The following is a 25,997-nucleotide window of genomic DNA, read 5'->3' as shown; positions in this document are numbered from 1 at the left end:
AGGCCCAGCACTGGGTCCGTGCTTTGCTGGCTCGCAGGTGGCCGAGGCTATGCTTTGCCTGTTGGATCCCAGTGGGTGCAAGATTGGGCTCCTGCAACCGGGCCGTGGGGCTCAGGGTTCAGCCAGGTACCCGGTGGCCTCAGACCACTGTCCTCACGTCTGGCTCATCGTCTAGCACACACAGGAGCCCTAGAGCCACCTTCTGCTCCACGGTCGTCCCCGCTGTCACTCGGCTGGCCCCAGTGGTGGCTAGCCTGGACGTCGGTGTTTAGTCGTGTGTGTGTGTATGGGGGTGGGAATCCTTCCTGACTGACTGTCATCAGGAAACACGGTCCACGTGCTGGACAGCCCCTCCCGCCCCTCCCGGCCTTCCTACCGCATCTAGGTTTCCACTCACATTTGAGTCCGTCCCCAACCTGGTGTGTCTTCCCCTGGAGAGGACGCCCCATCTGTCACCAGTGTCTGCACCATACAGCTTCCTCAAAGTCATTTTAAAACGTCCCAAGTTTCGCTTTGAGTGAACACCTTCCCGCCCCCTCATGCACACCCAGGTGCAAACCGCACGGTTATCTGTGGGCCAGCCCTGGTCCCCGGCTACCTGGGTCCATCCTAGCTCCAGGGCGAAAGGGAACTGTGCTTCTGCGAGTCCTCGTGGAGCCGTGGGTGGACACCCAGGACGGACACGGTGGCGGCTTACAGGCACAGCGTGGGAGTGGGGAGCGTATGCTTCAGGGACAGGACACAGGAGCACGGTGCCTCTGAAACGTGTGATGCCGTGGGCTTCCGAGAGCGGGCGCATTTCGGGGAATTCCTTCCTTTTCTGTTCCAACACCTGTGGCCGTCCGGGGTCTGTGGTTGTCGCGTCCAGAGGGGAGCTTCTGGAGAGGGCAGATGTGCATGCCACGTGCTGTAACAGGTCCACGGAGAGGAGCCCAGGCAGGTGACAGAAGGAATGGCTGTGGAAAGCCCTGTGGGCGTCGCAGGCCCCACTCACTGTCTGCAGCCCTGAAGGAGCCCTTCCTGGCTGGCCATGTGCTCTCATCTGTGTCCCCTCTTGTCGGACAGGGGGCCTGCTCTGCACCCACAGCACCGGCATGTGGCCTGGTGGGTCCAGCCCCAGGAGGACAGCCCAACGGCTGAGCAGCACGGGTGGTTATTAATAATGGAATCGCCTTCACAGACACGGCTCACTCACACGGTGCTTGTGGTTTGCAGGGGGCCCCGGCGGCAGGATGGAAATTTTGTGAAATGAGCACAAACGGCTGCTCTCGGTGGCCGCCAGACACTCTGTCAGGCAGGCGCTGGGCAAGCGGAGGTGGCTGTTGTAAAAGCACGGGTCTGGGGCTGCCCAGAGTGGCAAGCGACCGACCGCAGGCGGGGGCTGGGGGCTGGCAGGCGGGAAGATGTGGCTGACGCCCCACAGGGCAGCGCGCACAGGTCTGAGAGCCAGTCCAGCTGTGTGTCTCCGCTCCCATCTATGTTGTTTCTTTTGTTCTGAACAGCTTTCTTGAGGTGTCATTTACATACCATCAAGTTTACCCATTTAAAGTGTGCAATTCAGTGGTTTTCGAAACCTTCGCAGATGTGCAGCCATCATCACAATGCCATTCCGCAATATTTGCATCGCCCCCAAAAGAAAGCCTGCATACCACAGCCGTCACCCCCAAACACCCCACCCAGCCATATTTATAAACATTTTTAAATGGAGGTCAGCTTCAGCTCTCGTAACCATTTCAACGTGAATGACTCAGTGAGGCATTTAGCACGGTCAAAGATATTTGTAACCATCACTTCTATTTGTAGAAAGTTTTCATCATCCTAAAAGGAGACCCGTCCCCATGAGCTCTTGCTCCCCACTTCCCTTCCCCCCTACCCCTCCCCCTAACCCACTTCCTGTCTGTGGATGTGCCTGTTCTGGACGTTTCACATAGATGGAGTCACGCACTGCGTGGCCTTGTGTGTCTGCTTCTGTCACTGAGGGGCATGTTTTCAAGGTCCATGCAAGTGGTCGCGAGTATCAGTGCCTCCCTCCTCTTCATGGCTGAGTAATATTCCACTGCGTGGACGGGCCCAGTGTTGATCCAGTCGCCCTCTGATGGACAGCTTCTTTCTGATCCTTGCCTACTGCGGACAGCATTGCTTCTCTCTTACACCCCCAAGCCCTGGGACCCCCATCTGAAGGGTCAGGATGCTATTACAGTGGTCCTTTGGGTTCGGTGGGCATGGGTCTTCGGCAGGATGGTGGAAAGGCAGCCAGCCAGCAGAAGCACAGTCGCTGAGGACTGCTCCTTTCGGATCCCCATGGTGTTCTTTCCAGCATAACCACCCATGTTTCCTGAGTGCTGGGGGCTGTCCCAGGGGCTGAGCTCACCATGGGGACAAGAGGGTCCCGTCCCCAGGAAGCCATCCGCTGGCCGGTGCAGTGTGGGCGGGTCTCGCCCCTGGGTTTCTTGGGTTTTTGTGTACCCAGGTTGTAGAGCTCTGTCAGGGCAGCCCTGGGAGGCCAGGCAGCCCCAAAGCTTTCAATGGCCTCTGCTGTGGACAGCAGGTGACGGCAGAGAATTCCAGCGCACGGTGCCTCTTACATGGACCATAACATCCCATCGCTCGCTGTCGTGCGGGGCGGCCTGCGGGGTCTCTGCTCTCGCTCCCCACATAAGAACACAGGACATGGTGAGGCCAAAAAGGAACACCCACGGAGCCATAGGTAGGGAAGCCGTACCACTATGGTCTCACTGGAGGCTGGATTCACACGACGTGAGGACTGCTGTCCGCTTTTCTGCCAACTGACTCGCTAGCTGCAATCTGCCGTGCTAACTGCAATCTGCTCTTGTTAGCTGGGCCACCATCTTCTTGCTAGCCCCCATTTTCTGCTAGCGTATCCACAGCAGTTATATTAGCAGCCAATGGCTCACTGGTTATAGCTGACGGCCAACTATCCACAGCTGATGGCCATATGATCACAGTTGATGGCCATTTACTGCCTGAGCCAGAACCTTTCCGCATGAAGCTGAGAGCCTGGAAACTGCACTCCTGGCTCTGTCCCCACACTCACACGCACGGGCTCAGCTCCTAGCGAGCGCCCTCCTCGATTTCTTTCGCTTCCAGGACAGCTCTCATTGCGCAGGTGTACACAGGACACTCGCCATGGGGGATGCTGCTATCCTGACGTCACTAGCTGCCTAGGCGGGAAACACTGGGTGTGGATCCCGGGGGAAGCTGTGTTTCCCCACCAGCGGCCGCGTCTGGGACACCCCCTTCTCACCCATGGCCAAGGAAGTGACAATGCTCTGATCTTGCCCAGGAGAAGAAGCTGCCTCGCGTTTTCTGCTCAACCACGGGCAACTCACAAAAGACACAAGACGCTCTGTGGCTGTCACAGGCTGAAATGTGTCCCCCATATTCACATGTTTGAGTCCTCCCTGCTCGGACCTCAGGATGTGACTTGAGTTTGGAACGCAGTCTTTGCAGATAGGGCCCACTGCAGTGGGGTGGGATCTGAATCCAGTAGGACGGTGTCCTTATGAAAGGGGGAATTTGGACAGAGATATGTGCACACAGGGACAATGGCATGTGGACATGTAGGCAGCGACCGGGTGGTGTTTCCACCAGCCAAGGAGCACCAAGGATTTCCAGCAAACACCAGAAGGAACCAACCCGCTCACACCTTGAGCTCAGACTTCTGGTCTCCGGAGTTGAGAGACAATAAATTCTGTGGTTTAAGCCCCACCACCCCACCAGGAAACTGACGGACAAGGAAAGACAAGATGGGTTTCGTCAGCAGACTCCACAGAACCAAAGATGAGGGAAACCATGATCGTGTGAAACAAAACACAAGGAAACGCTTCCATGAGAAGATAAAACAGGAAAGGATGAGAAGGTAACTGAAAGCGACAGGGTAGAAATAGTCAGGTATAAGAACTGGACTGCGAGCAACAATAACAGCAAAATGCCTCTGTGTGACCCGCTCTTCTGGCCACCTTATGGGGAGGAAGAGTGTATACACGATGACAGGCTTGGAGGAAACCGAGATAAATGGCTACAGAACATCCTTTCCCACCAGGCACCGTGGAGCTGCAACCTGCGTCAGCAGAGAGACTACAGCTTCTGCTGCTCAGTTCTCTTCCTCCCCACAGTTGGTGATGTGTCTCGGCCCCCAGTACCCCTTATCAGGATCTTCAGAGCTGGGACACCCCACAACCCAGACACAGCACCCCTTCCAGCCCTAGTGGGGGAGGGGGACAGACCCACGCTGACCTCCAGGAGAATTCAGCTTGGGGCGAGTCAAGTCTGGGATGGCCAGGATTGAAGGACATGGTCCCACGGTCACTCAGACTGCTCTGAGCAGATTCTCCATTATAGATTGAGAAGCAGGAGGGGTCATCTAGACGGATGAGCGGTCCTGGATGGCTGCAGAAGGTGGATGCAGCCCACAGGTTCTCGCCCAACCAACTTTGCCATCCCTGCCAGGGGACACTCGGCGGTGTCTGGACATCTCTGTTTGTCACACTGGGAGAGTGGGAGCTCCTGACACCTGGTGAGTGGAGACCAGGGACACTGCTCCCCTACAGGCCCCAGGACGCCCCACATCAGAGCGTCATCTGGCCCCAGAGGTCAGTGGTGTGAGGCTGGGAAAGCTGCCTTACTATGAGAGACTATCTGTGTAGCCTTCATCTGTCTAAGTGCCTTATCGTCTATCTAATGTGTATATTTACTGTAGCTTGCCTATCAGCTTATTAATCTAGCTATCCAGCATCTAATATCTGTTGATCCATCCCACTCATATCTCATGTATCTGTCATTTCTCTGTCATTTCTATCGATCGATCTGTCTGTCATCTATCGGTCTATCTGTCAATCACCTATTTTCTATCTTAGTGGCTAGCAAGTCGGGATAATTCTGCCCCCTAACTGCACACTGTCTTGATTAAGTCTTGACATTGGATGATGTCTGTTCCCTAGCTTTGTTCTCCTTCAGTCTTGTGCTGGTTACTCTTGGTCCTGTCCGCTGTCCTGTCATATGTACTGCAAACGGTTCTCTCCACCTGCCATTAATCTGTTAGTCTTCTGAGTGTCGTCTCACACGTCCTTCCCATTTTAGATCTTTGTGCCACGAAATCTTTCCCATTAAAATGTCTTTTTGCTTAGGAACACCTTTTCCATCCCGTAAGCAGAAAAGGTTCTCCTCCCTCTTCATGGTTTTTATTTTCCGAGTCTCACCCTCATGCTGCTGCCCAAGCTGCATCATAATTGTTCCTGCTGTCACACACAGGGATTGTCATCATGCCCACTCTTAGCAGAGGCACAGCAGTGCATGAGGGCATCCAAGAAAACGGAACGTAAAGGCACAGACTCTCAGAAACCAATGGTACCTGAGAGATGCCTCAGCTCATGTATCCATTGAGCCTAACTGTTCCCTGAACGCCCTCACCTGAAGGTGCTATGGTTTGGGTGGGGTACTGGAGACACACCTCCAAGCCTAAGACCTTACATGATGTGGATATCAACCACGTGATTGTAGAGTTTATAGAGAGGGGCGAGAGCCCCGGAACAGCCAACAGGATACTGAGGCGGAAGAACAGCGTCAGAGGATTGAGCCGGCCGCCTTCACCACTTCTTCTAAGGCTGCAGTAATCAGGACAGGCTGGTGTTGGTGACAGAACGGCTGAAGAGATCCATGGAGCAGAACAGAGCCCAGGTATACACATCATCAATATACTTGGCTTCTCTGACAAAGAAGCAAGACAACATGACGCCTAGAGGGTCGCCAACAAGTGGAGCTGGGACAGCTGGACATCCATGTGCGAAAACATGAATCTAGATTCAGACCCTCACATAGCCTTTGGGAAAACCCAGCATGGGTCACAGACCGAAATGTGAAATCCTAAAGTACAAAACCCCTCCAAGGTAGCACTGGAGACAAGCTAAGTGACCGTAGGTGTGACAACGGCTCATAGACACAGTGCACGAAAAACATCATTAAAAAGACACACTCTGGCTCTATAAAGGACACGTCAAGAGAAGGAGAAGAGAAACCACAGACGGGGAGAAAATATTGGCAAAAGACACATCTGAACAAAGACCGGTATCTCAAATATAGAAAGAACTCTTAAAACTCGATAATAAGAAAACAAAACAAAACAAAAAAATGAATTTAAACATGGGCCAAAACCCTGAACAGACGCCTCACCAGAAAAGACATACAGAAGGCAAAGGAGAGTATGGAAAGATGGTTCCTTCCCATCCTACATCATCAGGGTGTTGCAAAGTGACTCCGCAAGGAGATAACAGCATGCAAGTGTCAGAATGACAGAAATCTGAGAACTGACACCACTGAGCCTGCGGGAGGAGGCCGCACGGGAGCTGTCACTCAAGGCTGGACCGTGTGAGACGGCCCTTGCATCATAGGTGGCCTTCCGGTCATTTCAGAGGCTGTCGTCACATTGCCTTTGAGTACCACCCCTCGAGTGCTTTGATGCCTGTCGCCCTCAGCGTCTCCTATCTGTGTAGACCCGAGACTCCCACGCCTGCTATCTTGTGTCCGAGGGAACAGTCTGTTCTACTGATTTCAAAGTGAACATGAAGCAGCAGCCATCGCGCAGCTGGTGATGACGGCGGTTAAAGGACCTGCCGTGTGCCGTCTCGGCAGAACCCTTAGATCACAGGGCGAGGGCGCTGCCCGTGGAGCACAGACGCATACACAGCACTCTTATCTCTGTCCCCTCGTTCATTTTCCCCGGGATTGCACAACCCAAGCACACAGCACCGGCTGATTGGCACACTGTTGTTTGTCTGCGGGCACATAGATTTTGATGTCTATCTCCTGCAAGACTGTATCCTGTTCAGGGCTCTTGGCCTTCTGTCTCTTTCTGCCAGTGTACTGAGGGCACAGCCAGACGGGTCCCTAACTAGCCAGAGCCCAGATTCTGGGAAAAACCAAGCCCTGCCTTCAGTGGGCCACACACGGCTTGTTTTCCATTTTCGAGCTGCACCCCTCCCTCCCCACCCCCTGCACATGTTCCTCCCAGCAGTGCCGTCTGACTTGCAGCTGCAAAGCCTGCCTGTGTGTGTAAGGCAGGAAGCTGGCCCAGGCAGATGCATTAATTAACGCGGAACACCATTCTGTGGAGGAGAAAAAAGCCCAAGAGGGCCTGGCGGCTGCGGCCTGCCTAAAAATAAGCGTTTGCAAGTAGCACACACTCTGCCATTCAGTTACAGGTAACAGGAATGAGCCAGACAGCGGCATGAACGAGGGGTACCCCGAATGTTTGCCTGTTGGTTGTCTCATTTCAGTGCACAATTTTTCATCTCATTTAAGAAAGATCTCACCTGGTAATTGAACCCAATCTGTTCTGAGTCAGTGTCAGCAATTAAAAATGATATCTTATTACATGTTTGTTGTTTCATGAAAAGCGCAATGTCATCAAATGAATGGAAGGAGAACTGAGGGCGGTGACTTGGGGGTGGGGGGAGCGGAAAATCCCCCAAAAGGACCCATTTGCCCTTATGTTCCATGTGAAACAGACCGCCTGCCCCATCATGCGTCCACGCCTCCAGGGTGGCTTGCTGCTGAGCAGTGGACTGCAGGGTCAGCATGAGCAGGTATCAAGTGCCATCTCTGTGCATGGGGAGCTGGGTGACCTCGGACGGAACCTTCCCTCTGCGAGCCCCGTGGGGTCCCTGGAAGGCAGTGACTCCATGCCTTTCCTGTGCTTACTTGAAGAAATGATCACAAGTTGGGGGCTGAAAACAATGGAAATATATTCTCTTCTAGTTCTGGAGGCTGGAAGTCCAAAATCAAGGTGTCCGCAGGGCTGCGTCCTTGTGGAGCGAGGTTCAGTGTACAGGTGAAGTCTTTTTTTAAATAAGGTGACAAATTGTGCATTGCAATGAGACAAGCAAGGGGAAAACATTCAAAGCAAGTGAGCTTAACTTTTCCACCCATCTGTCTGTCTAGAGAATCCACCCACCTACCCATCTGTTATCTGTCTGTCTGCCTATCAATCATCTATCATCTATGTTTTAGCTATCTAACCGTATCCTTTAGACTTTCCAATCTCTGCCTCCATCTCCACGTGGCGTCCCCTCTGTGTCTGTGCCCCTCCTCTTCTGTCTCTGATAAGGACACTGTCATTGGATTCAGGGCCCTCCTGATTCAGCATGGTCTCATCTTGAGATCTTGAACATGCTTAAACCTTCAAAGACCCTCTTTCCAAATAAGGTCCCATTCAGAGGTACTGGGTGGGACATGAATTTGGGGGCACACTAACACAAAACGGGCATTGATAACCCAAAAGATGGTTCTAAGACCTGAGTCAGATCATCCCCACACTTTGTGTACTCCCTCCCAGGAGAAAAATCCTTCACACACTGATTGATTGCAGCAGGTTGGCCGTAGATGAGGCCCCACCATTCCAGGTATGAAGTGCGGCCCCCGATCAAGTAGGAAGCCTTGGCACTGTGACCAAGGACCCGACTCAGCCCTGGTCCGGCCCACACTTCCCTGTCTGCAGATTGCTCCGTGGAAGCAGTCGGGTGGTGCGTCCCTGAAACACAGCATTGTATGACCCAGCAGTTCCGCTCTTAGGGGTAGCCCAAGAGCAGTGAACACGCACGTCCACACAGAAACATGTACACGCAGGAGCATAGCAGCGCTATTCACAGTTGCCGAAAGGGGGAAACAACCCATGTGCTCATCCGTGGACGAAGGGATGAACGAAAGGGGTCCATCCAGACAGTGGAATATCACTCGGCCATGAAAAGGAGGGAGGCACCGACAATCGCTGCCACGTGAACGGGCCTTGAACGCGCGGTGCTCGTGAGAGGCCAGACACACGAGGCCACCTATTGTCGTATCCCCTTTGTATGAAATGCCCAGAACAGGCAAAGCTATAGACACAGAAAGTGGATTAGTGGTTGCCAGGGGCTGGGGGAAGGGAATGGGGGTTGGTGGTTACTTAATGGGGACAGAGTTTCCTTAGCCGGAGATGAGAATGTTCTGGAACTAGAGAGGGGGAGTTACACAACAGTGTGAGTGTGCTCGAGGCCAGGGACTTGTGCACTTTTCAGGGTTAATTGGATGTTGTGGGAATTATATCTGCACGACAAAAATGCCTCTGTTTGCAAGGATAAGGCTGACGCCGTTTCTGTTTTACTTCCCTGTGTCTTGGTGGGCCTGTTCACCCTGGAACGCCTGTCTCCTTGCTCACCCCACATTCTGAGGCTTCCACCCTTTGATTCCAGCATCCTCACCCCTTGGGTCATTGCTGGTGTATGTGGAACCGGCCACTCGGTGTGCACTGAGGCCGACTGACTCTCGGGGGACCTGAGTCAGGAGGAAGGTGGCCCGGCCATCTCGCTGACGACATAATGCTCTCAGCCAGGAAGTCAGTGTTGGCCGAGACCCGTTCCCAGGGGCTCCTATTGTCGCATTTCCTCCCTTTCCCAAGGCCTCAGACAGCTTTCTTCCTGGCACCAGGACCTGGGAGGCTCGGGCCAAGTGTTCTGTGAACTCTCAGACGCATGCACCACGTGAAATGTTGGCAAACGTTTACTCCTGGGGCCTTCCTGGGCAGGCACACCTCCTATACGAGCAGTCGAGGCACAGAGGGCCAAAGGGACTTGCACGGCGGGTCAGGGCCCACGTGACTGACCAGAGGTGTGCAGCCCCACTCGGCCTCCGTGATCCTGGCCCGCGGTCCTCTGTGAGGCCCGCTCCCTGCACCGTGTCCAGCTATGGGTCTCAGCCTGGGCTCCCCGCGGGGGTTTCTGGGACCACACTGTGTAGAGAGGGTTCCCCAAGTCTACGTTCTCCATAGATGCAGACTGGGTGAACGACGCACAGGGCGTTGTCCATAGAAGCAGAGTAAGCAATGGAGGGATGGGAGGAGGGATGGATGGATGGATGAATGCCACATATGACAGTGGCCATACCCGTGGACTGAATAAAAAATGCAGAGGGTTCTCCCTAAATGCATGGATGAATGTGTGGCTGAGTGTACAGAGAGAAGGGGGCAGCATGGATTTTGGGCCAGCCCCCTTCCTGTGCCCTTCACGAGGTCCCCCAGCGGCCCACTAAGGTGCCCCTGCTGCAGTGGAACCTGGGGTGCTGCTCCCCCACCCCAATCCGATCCTTCCTGAGCTCTGTGGTCTATGAGACTGTCAATCACAGCAGTGGGATGATGAGACTGTCAATCACAGCAGTGGGATGTGGCCCAAGCCTGACTAATCACAGAAGCCCCTCAGTCTATCCATAAGCCTTGGTCCAATGGGTGGTCATCCCACCGTGCCAGGGCCAATCAGAACCTTCCGGAGGTGTGGCTCGGGTGCTGGGAGAGAGACACGCAAGAGAGAATGTCTGTTTTCCCTTTCCCATAAAGGTGCGGGGCGGAGCTTCCAGGGACCAGCTTTCCCTGCACACAGACCAAGTGCCCGTCCTCAAGCGACACGAACGCCTGCAGCTGTGGGAGGCAGGGGAAGGCAGGAGGGGCTGAGACAGGCCAGAGGAGCGGGAGCAGAGCTGGTGCCCACTGCAGCTGCTGGATCCAGCCATGCCTGAAGCCGCCCTGGGATACCTAACCGTCCAACTTAGCAAACTGCGCATCGGCCTAAGCTCGCAGCAGTCGTTTCTGTTGCTCCCCGCCGAAAGTTACGACGCACCCAGTAGGAGCCAGCGTGCCCCCAGCCAGGGACAGATGGCACAGGGGCCACCCACAGGGCCCGTGCCTTCTGCCTCTCCAGCATGGACAGTTCCAGGGTAGCCCAGGGCCTGAGGCACCCAGGACCCGCTCTGCCCCTGGCTGGATGTGGGTGTTGGGGAAATTCCTTAACTCCTGCGATTTCCTGGTTCAGATGATTGGCAGGTGCAAGAGTGAGGGATTTCCATGGCAACCGCAGGCCTCGCGGGCACCCCCACCCAAGTCTCAGGATTCCTTTGCAGACCCTGTGTTCTCTCTGCATGTCCCACAAACACTTTGCAGGACTTTGGGGTGCCCGGGTTAAAACAACAGCCTGAATGTGAGCTGAACGGAGCCAAGCACTTTCCCCTCCAGTTAAAAGGGACACGTCCCCTCGCCTGGGTCTGCCCTGCCTCCCAGGGGACTCCGTCCTGCGTGCTCCCCTCTGGTCCCCTGACTTACGGCCGAGGTCCTGGGCGAGCTGGCCCCTCGGAGCTGGTCTGAGCCGGCTGGCCGGGAGCCTCACCTTGTTGTGGACGAGGCAGACCCTTCAGAGAAAGCTCCAGACAGGAACAGGACCAGGGCACAGCTCCCCGCTCTCCTGGGGACCCCGCTGTTGGGCCCCCCACCGGACATGCGACTGACACAGCCCCCAAGCCTCCAGGGACCCAGCGGGCGGCTTGTAACGGCAACCTGTCATCTGCAGACTTAATTAAATGCACAAAGGTTACGAAACAAAGAGTCACAATGGATTGAAAAGTTCCTCTTTTTCACCGTGGGGCCCGGGGTAGAGGAGGTCAGCCAACGGGACTTTACATATTTTTAAATTATATTTTTCAAAGAAGGGATTTAAAAAATAAGGTCCACCTCCGTATACGCACGCGAGTCATTTCACGAGGGTTTCTGTGTGAGGAGAACATTTAATGTGAGTAAAGGAAGCGTGGCTTTCTTTGACGACATTTGACGTTAGTTTATTTTTCAAGTTCAGAAAAAAACTGTTAATATTAACGTTTGAGAAGCTGTTAGAGTGCAGTGAGCGTGCTCGTTATTCTCAAGTAAGCAGCTGGACTGTTGCATATTTGCTGATGGTTCCCCGTTATGTGCCCTTCCACTCCCCCACCAAAAAAATTTCACATATTGAAGCCCTGACCCCCAGGACCTCAGAATGGGGCTGTATTAGGAGACGGGTCTGTAAAGGGGATTAAGGTGACATGAGGTCACTAGGATGGGCCCTGATCCAACAGGACTGTGTCCTAATAGTAAGAGATGAGGACACAGACACACACAGACACACACAGAGGGACGGCCATGTGAGGACACAAGGAGCAGACGGCCGTGCACACGCCCAGGAGAGAGGCCGCAGGGGGGACCAGCCCTGGGACACCTGGACCTCAGCCTCCAGCCTGAGTGACGTACATGTGTGTTTGCCCAGGCTGGGGTGCTTTGTCATGGCCGCCCTACTAAACGCACACATTGGTCTTTCTCCAGTTAAAAAAACAATTAGAAACAAACTAACCCCACAACAACCTTGCTAAGATCCTTGCAAAGCGAAGGATAAAACTCCAGGCTTATCTTTCTTTCTTTCTTTTTTGTTTTTTTACTTTAGGGAGAAATGACCTCGAAGGAGTGTAGAAAACCGCATGGGACACCACCCGTCTGCACAGTAAGGGACGTGGAGATGGCGGCATCTCTCCCTTGGGGGGTAAGTCGAGCAGACGTTTACGTCCGCTCCCCCCAAAGTTCTCCTCAGGGCCCTGAAAGTTCAGACGCCCCTTCGCGGGCCCGTGGCTTTGCAGGTTGGTGCCCATGCCGGCCTGTCCCTGGCCTGCCGGCCTGTCTGGGGGCTGGTCTCCCTTGGGGGCAGCTCTGACGCAGCCCTTGCCATCTGCTGTCTGCCACGCTCCACAGGACCGGGCTGGAGGGAAGACCTTCACCTCCATGTGGTCAGGGAGTACAGGAACCTGGGCTGAGCTCGCTCACGGCTCCCCTCGACAGCTTTTATCGTAAGTTAGCGTTGGAGGACCTAAGTCACTGCCTCCTCCAGCCCCGTGGAGGGAGAGAGACTTAACAAAATCACGTGGTCAGTATTGTGTCCTATTTTTAAAGGGTGGCATTCCCACTGCAAGACACGGGCGGAAATGCAGCCGGGAGAGAGGCTAGGGCGTTGGTTTCCTGTGGCTGCTGTGACCCAGTGGCTTGAAGGGGCATCTCTCCTCTTCTGGGAGGTCCTGGGAGGGCTGCACGGGCCTGCGGCCTTGCGCTCAGATCCAGTGTGGCTGGGTGACAGGAGGGGCAGCGCTCATTCGGGAGGTCCTGGGAGGACCACAGGGGCCGCCTGGGCTCAGATCCATGTGGCCGGGCGGCCGGAGGGGTAGTTCTCCTTCGGGAGGTCCTGGGAGGACCACAGGGGCCGCCTGGGCTCAGATCCGGTGTGGCCGGGTGACAGGAGGGGCAGCGCTCCTTCGGGAGGTCCTGGGAGGACCACAGGGACCGCCTGGGCTCATATCCGGTGTGGCTGGGTGACAGGAGGGGCAGCGCTGCTTCGGGAGGTCCCGGTCCGTCTCTGCCTTTGTGTAGCTTTGGGAGCCAGTCAGGCCTGGCCGCGAGGCTGCAAACTCCTTCTGCCTGACTCCCTGTCCTGCCTTCCTCTTCCTCGCCAAAGGACCATGATACGCCACTGGGCGCCCACCAGATCCCCAGGTCACCTGCCCGTCTCAGCGTTGGCCACCTCAACGCCCCCTTCACCAAGTGACACAAGGTCGTTGCAGGTGTAGGATGCGTGCGTCTGGGCGGGTTCTGTGGTTCCGCAGGCAGGGCCACGCTGAGTCCATTTGGGGCCCAGTGGTCAGCGGGTGCCTGCCTGTGGTCACTGTCCTGTGGGCCTGTGGGCAGAGCAGTGGGTCGGGTGCAGGGAGGGAGCAGGAAGTGCAGTGACAATACGGTGGGGGTGCCCTTGTCTGGGGAAGCGCTGGGCAGGACCGGCCTGAGGTCAGTAGCCCACACCTCCTGGAGCTTCCCCGCCTCTCGGGATGCCCGTGGCGAGGACGGTTAGAAGGCGGCATCCAGGGGCTGTGAGGGCAGCAGGACACCGCAGACCTGTGCACACAGCAGGGGGCCTCGGGGTGACAGTGGCCTGGGGAGAGGGCGAGGGTGCAGGAAGGGACAGAGTTAGGGGAGCTGGGGGCCTGTGCAGGCGTGGCCCTCTCCATGGGGTGATGGCAGCCAGGGGCCACTTCTCGTGCCTACGGGGCAGGGGTGTGCGTGTGTGTGGAGCCCAGGAGCCCTGGGGTGGGCAGGACGAGGGGCCTCCCTCAGACCTCGGGGAAGGGCTGTAGTGACGCCGCGTGCTGCTGTGGAATGGGGGTGCAGGCAGCTCCTGCAGGTGCTGACGTCAAGTATTTTGGGAGTTTCTCCAAACCGGGATGTCTGGGTCACATCACCATCGAATGAACGGATAAACAAAGCACGGAGGAAAGTCTGACACCTGCCACAGCAGGGATGGACCTTGGGGACAGTATGCTCCGTGACATCGTCAGACACACAGGGACAAATCCTGTAAAGTGCACTCACCTGAGGTCCCCAGAGGAGACAGGAAGCAGGATGGTGGGTGCAGGGCTGGGGTGGGGGGAGGGGAGGGGAGCGAGTGTCTAATGGGGACCAAGTCTCAGCTTCTGGGGACGGTGACACATCTGTGTGTACAACGTGTTGCTTTTTGATAGCGATACTTCAAGTCTGCTAAGAAAGTAGGTCTCCTATGAAGTACTCTCACCCTAGAAATCAAGTAAAATAAACCAAAACAAAGTGCCACCCAGGTGGTTCCCCTTGGGTGGAAACAAGGGAATTTCTACGCCGACTGGAGGGTAACCGCTGCTTTGCTGAGCCGGGAGCAGCACGCTGGCCACACAGACGTGGGTCTCTCCTGCTCAGGGGCTGCCCTGGGGTGGGGGCGGCTTCTGGGCCGTCCCGTGGCCCCGGGAACTCACAGCTGTGGTCCTTGGCAGTGCCCAAGACGGGACAGCTGAGTGCTGCTGGTGACGTCTGAAGGGCAGGAGCTGCTCCGAGTTGACAGGTCAAGCCAGGCTTGACACACGTGCTGGGGACATTGTGTCAGTTCCCTGCCCATGTGCCCACTGCCACTGTGACAGTGAGGACCCCCTGGGCTCCGTGTCCGAGCCCTGGCCTCCCTGTGCCATCCAGCTGGACACAGCCAGGCAGGCGAGCTCGTCCTGGAGCCCACGTGCCTCAGGCGTCAGCCACGAGCTGTCTGGGAGAAGGGACTTTCACAGCTAGACCGGGAGACTCCCCAGCAGCAGGACGAGCCACTCACCCCTCTGGGTGGCAGCCGCCAGGGGACACGGGGAGGGAAGTGATCCTTGCCTCAAGCTGCCAGCGTGCCAGCCGCCGTCCAGCGTGTGTACCTACTCTCGCTTCTGTCCTGGGAGCTGGGAATTTTCAACCCTGACCTTTGAACGGGTCACGGGGCTGTGCCAGACCAGCGTGACAGTGTGAGGCGTCCCTAAGACCCTGGGCTGGCTGGCGGCTGTGTCCTGGCCCTTCCTGGGGGTATGGCCTGCAGCGGGGTGTGTGTGGGGGGGGTGGGGGACGGTGTTGGGTGCTAAGTGGCGGAAATGTCAGGCCCGGGAAGACATTTGCAGTGACCTGGGAGGGACCTTTGCACACCATGAGTTTCAGTTTAGCTTTCATTTTTGTGTTTGGAAGCCAAGTCATTTGTGGGCTGCTGAGGGTGGAACCACCGCCGAGCGGGACTTCCACAGAGAACGCATTTCTTGGTACTAAGCCTTATCCTGCCTCCCTCCCTCCCCCACTCCCGACATGGAGTTCGTGTTGGGGACAGTCAGACGGGCCCCACCGAGGTGGTTCCTCTTTCTACTCAGTCTCAGGGGACCGTGCTAGAGGCCCCGTGCCTGCTGCCACACGCCCACCTGTGCAGCCTAAACTGCTGCCCCTTCCTGACACAGGCCTCACCCAGGCGCCTACAGGAATGAGGCCACTCTCACAGCCTGCGGGCAGCGGGCCTGAGTCGTGGCTTCCCGTCGTGTGAAGGGCTCAACGGTGGCCCACAAAACACGTGTCCACGTCCTGACCCCCAGAACCTGGGGAGGGGCCCTGTCTGGAAACAGGGTCTGTGCAGATGGGACTCATTGAGGGATCTGAGGGGATCAGGGGGCCCTGAACCCAATGACAGTGTCCTCATCAGAGACAGAAGAGGAGGGACACAGACACAGAGGAGACGCCACTTGGAGATGGAGGCAGAGATGGGAGGGAGGCGGCCACCAGCCCAGGGACGCCTGGAGCCCCCAGGAGCTGGAAGGGGCAGGAGGGACCGTCCCCTGGAGGGAGCGTGGCCCTGGGACACACTGAGGGCAGACTCCTGGTGTCCAGGCCGGGGGAGGATGGGTGTCTTGGGTTAAACCCCTGCTATGTGGTCCGCCATCCCCGCCTCCCTGGGGAATTAGCACTGAAGGCTTTCTCTGCGCATTTGAAAATAATTTCAAGATCAACAGCTAATATTCTAAGTCGTAAGAGATGCAAACGACTTCCGACACACCGGGAACATATTTAAAAACACCGCTGCTCGGGGCCCCTTTGCAGGGTCTCGGGCGGCCTGGGGACTGGAGGGGTTTTAGAAACTCCATCGTGTCGCCGAGCTGGGGAGCAGCTGCTGGTACAGCTGGGGGATCTCGCACTGTTCCCTTCCCTCCTGGAGCTCACGTCTCACGTGTACTATGTTCCCAGGTTCTCATCACAGCGTCAGGGGCGGTCTGTTGTTTCAAATGGTTTGAAGCCATCAAGTTGTGACGACAAAAATAGGTGTGTACCTGGAAACGCAGACACCTGCTCCGTTTCCTGTGCCGTGAGGCCCTGCACACGTAACAGCTTCTCCTGGCTACAGGGTCATGTGAGCACAGCAGACCCAGGTGACATAAAGGCACGATCCGCTTCCACACACACACATTGAACAGAAACGTAAACTCTGACGTGGTGGCCGCTGCTTTCTCAGCGAGGTGACCCCTGCTGTCCGTATCCTGACCCGTCTAGTGAAGGGGACGTCCCTACAGCTTGTGTACCTGCTGAGTCGGCCCGCCACCGTCCCCGCAGAGGCCTGCCGGAGGCAGACGTGGGGCCCTCTGGGATTCGGGGGACCTGGGCTGAATAATAAGGGGGGTTCCCATTGTTTGGGGTCCTCAGGAGACCCAGAGTAGGATGTACCCTGGGCGCGGGGTGCTTGTTTGCTGTTCGCCCAAACTTGGACAACTTGCTTGAACTTGCATCTCCACTGTAGAAGTCCTGAACGCTCAGCCAAAATGAAAAGAATTGGACGGGCTGACGAGTCAAGGACTTTGAAACATAGGTCTCTGGGATGCTCGGGCCCCCTTGCCCCGCAGCGGAGCTGAACGCTGATTGTCCTGAGAACGAGTGTGGAGTCTGGTGACGGTCGAGGGGTCCAACCTACACGAGGAAATCTCGGCGGCCTGGGGCCGAGGCCTGGCCGCATATCTCCCTGTGTCTTCTGACCCACGGGCTGCCCAGCTTCAAGGGCTGACGTAAGGAAAGACTGTGCAGAATGACATGTCCCTCTGCCCCAGACATGGCTGCAGCTCTGCATGGCCGTGGGTACGTTGTGTGTCCCGAAAGCCGTGCCCAGGCCACACTTATTCCAGAGACCAGCGCGAGGGGTGGGGGGCAGAAGCACCGCCCAGCCGCTCGTCCCGGAGTGGTCACTCCTTTCCAGGAATGGCAGTTTAGGACGAGAAGCAGAGAAGAAGAGCAGTGGTCAGGGTCTCCGTGTCCGCGTGGGTTTCCCGGGGCTGCCGGAAACACAGGAGCACACACTGGGATTCTCTTACAGAATAAGAAACAGAAATGTACGCGTGTCCAGCTTTGAAGAGCAGAAGTCTGAGGTCCAGGTGTCCCAGGGCTGGTCCCCCGAGGCCTCTCTCCTGGGCGTGGGGACGGCCGTCTGCTCCCCGTGTCCTCACACGGCCGTCCCTCTGTGTGTGTCTGTGTCCTCCTCTCCTCTCCTTATGAGGACACAGTCCTATTGGATCAGGGCCCACCCTAGTGACCTCATGTCACCTTCGTCCCCTCTTTACAGACCCTATTGCCAAATAAGGTCCCGATGTGGGGACCGGGGCTTCCCACCAACTTGTAAGACACAGTTGTGCCCGTCCACCGCCTGTGTCTGAGCGGTGACCTCTCTGCACCACATGGGGAGTAGGTATCTCATTATCCTGTCGGTTTCCCATTGAATGAATGACATAACGCCGCCCCAGGCGCCCCAGTGTTTGGCTCTTAACGACTGCAGGTGAGCTTCTGCAGACACAAAATATCACGCCCAGCCTGCCACCTCCAACCCTCAGTGCCTCGGACGGAGAAGGGCTGGGTTTCCTGAATGGGAAAGGCCCCTGGGCTGAGCATGGGAAGCCGAGAAGCGCATGTAAAGCAGATTTGTATCTTTCCATGAAGGCACTGACAGCGACCTCACAGCAGGCTTTCCGGTTTATCTTGGGGTCTTAGTGAGCAGCTCCGCGGCTGCTTGCACGGCTGCTTGCACGATGCATTTCCTCGCCTTGGACAAGGTGGGGATTGAGACATTGAGTCAGTCTGTCCTGACACGTGGGACGTATCTTTGCAGACGTAAAGAAAGATGTGAGTTGGCCTGTGGCCACAACTTTCAGAGTGTGATCCGTTAGCAGAAGACGTCAAAAAGAAAGTGGGAAGGGGTTTGCACATGAGGCAGCTACAGTTCTCGATTTCTACTGCTGGGTGAGGCTCCTGGAACTGCATTCTGTCATTGTTTCCCCCTCTGAATGTCACAACAGAAAGCTACATTGACCCCTGTGAAACAGCATCCTCCTTTCCTTCTTAGAACACAGTGCCATATACACACGAGGTTGGACATGACTCATCCTAGAAAAAGGGCTCCATACCTCACGGCTGAATGTCACTACGGTCACCTTCGAAGGCCTCCCCTGGGAAGCTATGCACCGATGCCAGGGCCTAGTCCACCCTTCAGAGCAATGTTGGAACTCTTTTTCTGGAATGGCCATCAGCGCTGTCGTCATATTACCCTTGATGTCCTGAGTGTCATCCAAATGCCTTCCTTTCAATATTTCCTTTATCTTTGGGTAAAGAAAGAAGTCACTGGGGGCCAGATCAGGTGAGTAGGGAGGGTGCTGCAATACAGTTATTTGTTTACTGGCTAAAAACTCCCTCACAGACAGTGCCCTGTGAGCTGGTGCATTGTCGTGATGCAAGAGCCATGAATTGTTGGCGAAAAGTTCAGGTCGTCTAACTTTTTCTGCAGGCTTTTCAGCACTTCCAAATAGTCAACGTGGTTACCTGTGTGCAGTTGGTACCAATTCATCATGAATAATCCCTCTGACACCAAAAAAGGTGAGCAACAGCGTTGCAACAAATTCGCGAACTTAATTGCCAGACCTCGTACGGTACATCATACAAAGTTACACGTCAATTATATGGCACCAGAACTGGGGAAGAAACAAAAAGGTATGTCCACACACAGACTTGTACAAGAAAACCACACACAGCCACGTCCCCTCGTGCCCTTACGCACCCCCCTAAGATGAGCTGGGTGGTCGATTGCTTGGACAGGAGGATGAACGTAACCTACTTAGTGATGACTCTGGGGGTGCCCCCAGGCCCCAATTCCTGAGGCCCCTTCACCCAGCCCCTCTGCATTGCTCACACAGTGACAGAGGCTTAGCCACTTCACCGTGGTGCTCAGCATTTCCGTTTCCTGGGCATTGACGTTCCTTGGGGCGTGGGGAGACCCTGCACATCGGATCCGGGGGGCAGCTGAAAGGAGAGTAGCGGCTCAGCCTGAGCAGCGAGCCCGGGGGGGGGACACTGGATGGGCGGGCCTCATGGAGAACACAGCAGAGACTCGGGGGCCTGGCTGGACCCTGGGAGTTGGGCACGGCTGGGTGAGTGGCACAGTGAGCCCTGAGCAAGGCCCGGGAACCAGGCATCAGCCAGGTGGCTGCTACCACTTTGGTCAGGCCGGTGTCACCTTGGTCAGGCCACCATGTCCAGATAGGTGGCCAAACAGCAAGCAGTGTAGGTGCTGCTGTGAGGGTATTGTTTTGGGTGACATGAGCATTTAAACCGGTGGAGTTGGAGGGAAGCCAGACTGTGGGTGGGCCTCGTCTAATCAGTGGAAGGCCTGCATAGCGCCAAGCCTGACCTCCCTTCTCTGAGGAAGAGAGAACTCTGCCTCCAAGGCGTCTGGATTCGAGCTGCAGCATCGGCTCTTCCCTGGGTCTCTGGCCTGCTGGGCCACCCTGCAGACTTGGGGGTCGACAGCTTCCCTAGGCCTGTGAGGCAGGCCCTTAAAGTAAATTCCCTCTCTCTGTCTCTCTCTCCCCGACCCCCCGCCCCATCCATCTGTGCATGGACGTATATATGGGTTTGTCTATCATCTATCTGTTTCTACGTTTCTATCTGTGTTTCTATCTATCGTCTGTTTATGTTTCTCTGTTTCTTTCTGTGTTTCTATCTATCATTTATCATCTATCTATCTCTCTATCATGTATGTATGTGTCTATCTGTCTGTCTAACTTCTTTGGGTTCTGGGAATAGTCAGGATTCTTCAGACAAATGGAACCTGCACATCTAAGATGTATTATGAGGAGTTGGGTCATATGACGGCCGCTGACAAGCTCCATGGTCTCCTGCCTGCAAGCTGGACACCCAGGAGAGCTGATGGCGTCCATGTCAGTCTCAGGGCGGAAGAGGACAGACGTCCCAGCTTGAAGGCCGTCAGAGAGAGAGAGAGAGACAGAGAGACACAGAGAGAAAGTCTCCCTTGACCCCCTTTGGTTTGCTCAGGCCGCCAGCAGCCTGGAGGATGGCTGGGGACCACCCACACCGAGGAGGGCCGGCTGCCTTACTCCGCGTCTCCATTCAAATGCTGGTCTCACCCAGAAACACCCTCAAGAATCATCCAGAATCCTGTGTAACCGGCCTTGGGGCCCCCTGCGGCCCTGCTAAGTTGACACATACAATCTCTGTTTCTTTGGAGAACCCCAGTACACACAGCCTCAGACAAGCAGAACCCTGGCAGACACTCCCGATTTTCCCAGCGCGGGGCGAACGCGTCTCTCTGACTCCTGAGACAGCTTCTTTCCAAAGACACACTCCCCCTCACGTCTGAACCGACACAGTCTCCTCCCACCAGGCCCCTGGGACTTCAGCACCAAGACCCTCCACCGGTGGCAGAATCGGGTCACTTCCAAGCACACGGCATGAATCACAGCTGAGGATGGGGTGACACTAAGAAGCAGTATTTCTAGGTGTGGCAGACTCGGGGGTCCCAGCCGCCTGGCAGGGCCAAAGAGACGACAGCTCGGGCCCGGGCATGATATGAGGGACCGGCTCCCTCCGTGTTGGAATCAGAGGCCGTGCCGGGCACGGGTCCCACCCATCCCACCACCACGAGCCTCCTGCAGGCCCCTCCTCGCTGAGATCTGCTTCTGAGCAGCGCGCGGGGGTGTGGAGCGAGGAGACACGGGCCAGGACAGTGCCATGCTGACTCGCCTGCAGCCTGGAAGTTGAATCCCACCCCATCCTTGCAGACATTTGAACACCACCTCCTGAGTCCTGGAGAAAAGGAGCCCCGGCCCACCCTCGTCACTCATCAACCAAGTTGTCGGGAGAGGCACGTTGGGACCCCCTCCCGCTCCCCCCACCTTCCTACCAGAAAGGTGACTGAGCTAAGAATGACTATTTCCTAATGTACATGTGTTCCACGACAGACATGCAGCCGATTTAACACCCAGGCCTGCAGCGGCGACACACCCATTGTATGGATTGCTAAACTGAGGACAGCGCGTCCTGAGCCAGGAAAAGGGCCCAGACCTCCCCACTGAGCCCCACCTTGGCGGCGGCGGTGCTACCGTTCACCGTCATCTCGTTTCACGGGTGGACACCTTGTATCTGTGCAGCTTGGTCCTTAGGGAAGCCTGATTATCAGCCCAGCACCCCGGCAACGAAGGCAGAGAATCTATTGCTTCTCGAGGTTGTTAGGAGAGGAAATTGAGGTTAAGCCATTAGGTCACGACCTAGCCATGGTCAGACACAACACTGGTGATGTTTAAAGACCCACGTGCAGGAGGCGAGCCCACGCCCGGCCCACCACGCACGCCCAGCACAGCCACCTCCTCGTGGCCCACGTCGTGACCCTAGAGGTGGCCCCGTGGTTCCACTTCCCACCTCCTCGACCTCACGCGGCGCAGAGGCCGTGTCTGCTGCACTGTGACCACCAGCCCCCAACAGACACCTGTGGGTTTGGGGGGGAAACCGACGGCTGGCGTGCCGTCCTGGGAGCTGTGTGCCGTCCCTGCAGTGCGGCCGCGTTTCGGAAGAGGGCTGCTGCCGCCCTTACGCTGTGTAATGGCAGGGCTTGGGGTGGTGCTGGGTCACAGGTCACTCGGTGTTTATACGGCGGTGTGTGCTGGGCTGTGGCAGGGCCACCGCACACACAGCCACATGTCACAGGAAGTGGGCACAGAGCCAGGCATGGAACCGAGACCCTGAGCTGGCACTAGGGAGTGGGGAGGCGGTGGGGCCGGGCGCTCAGCACGCGCCTGGGGGCCAGGTGAGAGTGGTGGTGCCCGGCTGGGGCTGGGTCGTGCGTGTTGGGTGTGAAGCTGCACATTGGGGGGGGGGCAGTGACCTCTGAGGACGAACCCTGACTGTGCCACACACGTCACCTGGCACGTGGAGGGCGGCACCAGGCAGGGGTGCAGGGAGCCACCCAGCCCTGCCTCACCCCTGCCCCCACAGAAGCCCAGCACGGGCCCTGGTTCCGATGGTCTGACCCCCCCACCGCCGAGTGTGGGGACCAAGCATAAGGCGCTGAGGAAGTTGTCTGAGGCTCTGAGTGAAAGGGCACCCACTTTCAGTGGGGAAACGGGGGGTGCGGCTGGTCTGTGTGCTGGGCTTTGGCTCACACCAGCTTTCCTGGGTGGGGCCATCCGGCCCGGGCACGTGCAGCCCCTTAGCGTCTCGGGGTAACGTGGACTCGGCCGCGCCGTGACCCCAACGAGATCCCCGAGGGGTGGGCAATGAGGCCGAAATCTTTGGTGGGGGGCCCCCCATGATCTGCCTGGTCCCCAATATTTTCTCTGGTCCCCCAGATAGATGTCACTGGTCCTCGGTAATCTATCGGGTCTCCATATTCATTCTGGTCCCCCATCATCTCTGTAGTCCCCAGTACTCCCTCTGGCCCCCAGTATACTCTCTGGTCCCCAATATCCCCTGTGATTCCCCCCTTTCCCATCTGATCCCCCTCATCTCTCCCATCCGGCACATTTTAGTCCAGGGCGATTCGGACAGAACCTGAGGTTATTAAGAGCAGCCAGCATGGCCCCCGGGGGTGTTGGGAACTGGGAATCCGAGCCACCAGCCGGATGCTGGCCCTGCCTCACCCCGCCTGGGGGGGGGTGCCCTGGGCAGGATCCTGGCCCTCCCGTCGTTTGCATGGCCCTCGTTTAGAATGGGCCTCTGCGGTGTTTACTTAGAAGGGAGCTGTGCCGGGTGGACGGGTGGACGGGCGCCCAATGCTGGGCTCTCAGCGACACACCTTGGCGGGCTTCCTGTGAGCGTGACTGGCAAGCCCGAGGAAGCAGAGCACCTTGCGAGCTGTGGGGGCTGAGGAAGTAGGAGCGGCCGTCAGACGGCAGCTGCTCTGCTTCCCTCTCTGTCTTTGTAAGATGCACACACAGCCCCTCATTCAGTGGCGTCTGCGGCACTCACCATCTTGTGCAACCGCCAGCTGCGTGGAGTTCTAGAACATTCCCCCACCCCCACACGGACGGGTATTTAGCGTTCAATACAGTCGTCAGACAGAACACTCAGCATCCTCAGGCATGCAGTGATGAGGGTGATAATATTATAAGAGCAGTAACGACAGCAGGCAGTGTAGACCACCGGCTGGTGGGGTGACCTTGCATGGCTCGCTTCGTCTCTCTGGGCCTCAGTTCCCCACGTATCATGTGATGTCTACAACTTCCTCAGAGGGGCATCATCACCATTCTGAGTTATCTGAGTTAAGCACCCAGAACCTGGACTCCTGAATGGTTTGGGATGAGCCCCCCGATGAGAATGACATTTATTAGGCACTTACTCTCCATGAACAACACCCATCCACCCATCCGTCCATCCATCCGTCAGTCATCTAACATATCCACCCATCCACCCATCCATCTATCCATCTGTCAATCATTTATCCATCCATCCACCCATCCACCCATCCATCTATCCATTTGTTAGTCACCTATCATATCCATCCTCCCATCCATCCATCTGTCAATCACCTATCATATCCATCCTCCATCCTCCACCGACCCACCCATCCACCCATCTATCCATCCATCTGTCAATCACCTATCATATCCATCCTCCATCCTCCACCGACCCATCCATCCACCCATCCACCCATCCATCTATCCATTTGTTAGTCACCGATCATATCCATCCTCCCATTCATCCATCTGTCAATCACCTATCATATCCATCCTCCATCCTCCACCGACCCGCCCATCCACCCATCTATCCATCCATCTGTCAATCATCTATCATATCCATCCTCCATCCTCCCCCGACCCACCCATCCACCCATCCAGCGAGCCAGCCAACAGTTACAAGCGCTTGGTGACCCCTTGTGGTCTCATGTACAAAGTCACAGGCACCTGCCCACCCTACCCCACACGCCTACCCCACAGGCATAAATGCCTGCTGGCCTGCCTGCCGGTTACTGCCTGTCTTCAGTGTAGGGCTGCTCTTGTGTATTAAACACCTGGCAATCCCATGCCTCCAGCCACAGGTTTCCCATGTGTCTCCTGGGCAGGGGGTGGTCACTAGGATTTGGTGACCACGTCCTAGGTGGACATCACTCTCCCTGCACGACCAGTGGCCTAGGCGGTGCCCAAGGGGAAAGCATTCTTCCCACATGCAAACGTCTTAAAAGGAAAAAAAAATGTATGGTGACATCCGGCCCGCGTGCCTGATGCACATTCCAGCTGAAATGCACATTCCAGCTGCACCACTGGGTTGTCAGTGGGGCGATGGGACAAGGCACCACCTGGACCCGGTTCCTCCGTTTCCTGCTTTAGAGCCCCGCTTCTGACCATGCATATGAAGAGGACGGGGAACTACAACAAGCTGTCCTGTTTGAAAACAGAAGCACGCGCTCTGTCTGGGGTTCCTCCTCCCGGGACTGGGAGCCACACCCCTGCGGCTGGCCTGTCTGTGCGGCCAGCGGGAATTCCCAGGCCGGCTCCCCAGGCAGCACGTGGCGGGGCTCGCCTCCTCCCAGACTCCTGGGGGACAGTATTGAACATGTACCAAGAAGCCGCGCTCCTAGGTGACACCACGTCCCTGAGCCACCTGAGGTCTCCGGTGCTCAGCGGCCCCCTTCGTGGCGTAGACCCCTAGCCGCCTGCCCTCCCGCCCCCTTCCCGGGGCGTCTGGCTGAATGGGCTCTGAAGGACAGTGGTTTTATTGCCCAGCTGACAGGCTGGCAAAGACTTTCTGGAGGTTTTCCTTGTTCTGTCTACAGCACAGACAGGAGGGTGCGTGCTTGTTCTTAGCACTGCCCGTTTATCCCGCTTTTGCGCTCTAGGACCCTTCCCTGACCACCCCCCCACACACACACCCTGTTCCTGACCGTGCACTTAAGCAGAAGGGGCAGAGAACCCACCTGGAGCAGCAGCCGAGTGAGCGCAGACCACAGAGTCAGGGGGCCGCGTGCAGCCGAGCCTCAGAGCCCGCTGTCAGGATGCCAGCCGTCATTCCGCACGCACAGCCCTCCTGTCCACAGGGCTCCGCGTTAGCCTGGGTCCCCACACACGGCAGCAGTGCCAGCGGCCGTCGGGTGCCTCCTGCACGTTGCAGAGGTGGCATGGTGCCCTCGCCAAATGCGAATTCTCTGAGGTCCTCCTCTGAGGTCACAGCCACGGTGCAGAAGCAGGGCAGGCACAAAGGAAACCCGCGTTGACGTTTCCTGTATAAATAACGTGCATGTGCCAGCGTGGAGGGCCCAACCCTGAGGGCCCCCGCCTGCTCTCTGGCGCCTGCCGGCTCAGGACAACTGTCGGGAGGCTGCAGGGAGACGCTCCCGGACAGGGCGACGGACGTGTCCCGGACGTTACGGCAGCCGGAGGGGCACTGACGGCCCAGTCCCAGGCACAACCAATTCCTGTTTTGTTTTTTCTCTATTATTAAAAAAGGTCAAAGAAGAACGTTCTGAGAAATATTTCCTTTCCCGTTCTAAAGC

The 25,997-nt window shown here is 56.7% G+C and overlaps 1 protein-coding gene across 1 annotated transcript in view; it reads right to left on the bottom strand.

The window, feature by feature from the left end:
* P2RY8 (P2Y receptor family member 8) overlaps positions 1 to 25,642 on the bottom strand; it is a 34,058-nt gene extending 8,416 nt beyond the window's left edge. The window contains exon 1 of the mRNA XM_081042854.1: positions 25,422 to 25,642. The gene's annotated coding sequence lies outside the window, so the exon portion shown is untranslated. The remainder of the gene's footprint in view (positions 1 to 25,421) is intronic.
* Between the last annotated feature and the right edge of the window lie 355 nt (positions 25,643 to 25,997).

Source organism: Rhinolophus hipposideros, assembly GCF_964194185.1.
Source record: "Rhinolophus hipposideros genome assembly, chromosome: X".
In the NCBI taxonomy this organism is placed as follows: domain Eukaryota; kingdom Metazoa; phylum Chordata; class Mammalia; order Chiroptera; family Rhinolophidae; genus Rhinolophus; species Rhinolophus hipposideros.
The sequence above is the reverse complement of the archived record's forward strand: the minus strand, read 5'-3'. Positions and strand labels throughout refer to the sequence as shown.